Here is a 2436-nt window from a genome sequence, read left to right on the forward strand (position 1 = left end):
CAGAATACTTGTCCTTGGGTTTGTTTAATGAAAACGTTGTACTCTTGTGCTACTTTCTGTGAGTTTAAATTCTGATGCCTTACCTTATTTTTCAGTCGGTAGTGAGGTACTAGTTCCTGCATGGATTGTGGACTATTCTATGTACCTTGTTTAGCATGAGATAACTCATCAGATTCTTGCATGTCTCGTATAGAGCACATACAATGGCGTCTCTTCCAGGTCCATGCTTTTCCTTTGCCCGTTCCCTGCCAGTCTCTCCTCCCCCGTTCATCAAAACATAGCTTTAGGATCAAAAATTTAGATTAGATTTTTAATGTCTTTTTGGCCAGATAATCTTTTTTCCCACGGTATTTCTCAATCTAGCAGGCTAATGACTAATTCGTCGCGGATCTGAACTTTGTTTATAAGTTTGTCGTTGACCAATGAGTTACTACATGTATAAGGCGATATTCGAACATTTGGTATTGGTATAATTACTAGACCAATCTAATTTTTTTTTTGGGGTCAGAGACCAATCCAAATTTGTCAATCAGATAGATTTTTATTGTTTAGGCTTCGTAATGTTTTTCATTTTTTTTCTTATTTTGTTTGGGAAAGGGAAGATCCGCCCATTCTTGTTTCTGGTCCAAAAACCCGCGATTTAACCATGCGGGCTGACCTAAGATAAATTGCGACGAGTTAATGTCAGCCCATAAACACTTTTTTTTTGTAGAGAACAGTCGTTGCAACAGATATCAGAAACATTCTTATTTGACCCGACTAGTACTTTTTAGAATAAAATATATTTTTTCTTCTTAAAATTTAAATTTTTTTCTATAAATTTTCAATTTGTATTAAATATATTCCTGATGACTAATTTTTCAAAAAATTTAGAACTAATTCAACAATAATTTTACAATTATAATTTTTAACATAAGCAATTGGATCTTAATTGTCAATTGATATTGCTAAATTGGTTATAAATTTTTAAAAAATTAGTGTTTTTTTCTGTAATTTTACAAAAATATAAAACTTTTAAAATTGCATCTTTGTCATGATATTATATATTATAGCACAAAAGATTTATAGAATTAAACTACTTTTACAAAAAGGTCGTAAGGGATAAAAGCCTCCGTCGACTAAGAAGAACAGGATCTCCGTAGATTAAAAATTTAAATAATAAATTTTTTAGTTATTATTTTTATGTAAAAGTGATTAATTTTTTTACTAATAATTAATTTTAACATTCATTATGAAAGAATTTAATGTATATACTTTTATATTTGATTAGGTGTTAAGTCATTTCCATGAGGCAAGCTCTTAGTTGCATTCAATTTGATTTATCATTCTTTCTTCTTTAAGATTTTTCTTCATTTTTCGACCATAATGAATACTTTTAGTGTAGTGTTTTTGGGAAATCCCCACCTTTCATTATGCTGTCCTTCTTTTGGACATCTTTGTATTTCATTTTTCAATAATAATGTATTTCTTACAATTATCTTTAAAAGACAACGAGATTTTCAACAACAAAAAATTTGTCAATTTCAGTTGACTCTTAAAGAATAAATCAACAGTTTAATATACCATATAAGTTTATTCTGTTAATACAAAGAAAAAATATTGACAAAAAAATTAAATATTCTCACATAAATAAAGTTTAAAAGACAAAAAAAATAATTTTTTTTGATAATCTCGTTATCTTTTAAAATAATTATCAAAGACTGATTAAAATTTTTCTCTATTTATAATTAACTATAATTTCAACTTTCAATTAAAAGTTAATTGGATCTTACACAATGATCGATCGATAACACAATCATTTGACAAACTTGAGCATTTCCTTTTTAATAGTTTGTGTATAATCTTAAAAACAAGATTCCTTTCCCTCATCTAAAAATTAGATAATCTTGAGAAATGCTCATTATTTTGCCCAAAATAATAATAATAATGATAATGCAACCCCGATACTTCAAATTAGATGAAAGTTATTATTAATTTATTATGGCGAACGAAATTAATTAATTTGATTGAATTAACGAAATTTTCGGCAAAGCTTGCTTTAGATGATAAATTAATTTAGGAGGTCACTCAGATAAAGACGCCTAAAATGTTTTTTTTTTTAAGATGTTTCTATGTTATGTTTTAATTGGTTTCTGTATAATTTATTCAGTGTTCCTCATCACATATTATTAAATTCCTCAAAAGATTTTCTTTCCAGAAACAATAAAAAACATTTAATTTGGACTAAAACAAAAAAGATAATAAATTAACTATTAGATTTTTTTTTAAAGATTATTTACATAAAAAAATATATCACATTCATCAAAATATATATATATATATATAAAACAAGCTCTTAAAATTTTTATAAATAAAAAATACCTAATTTATATTCGTACAATATATAAAATAATTACTATATTATTATTATATTATATATTAAGATTCTCTAATTTA

The sequence above is a fragment of the Arachis ipaensis genome, chromosome B07 (genome assembly GCF_000816755.2).
Source record: "Arachis ipaensis cultivar K30076 chromosome B07, Araip1.1, whole genome shotgun sequence".
NCBI lineage: Eukaryota > Viridiplantae > Streptophyta > Magnoliopsida > Fabales > Fabaceae > Arachis > Arachis ipaensis.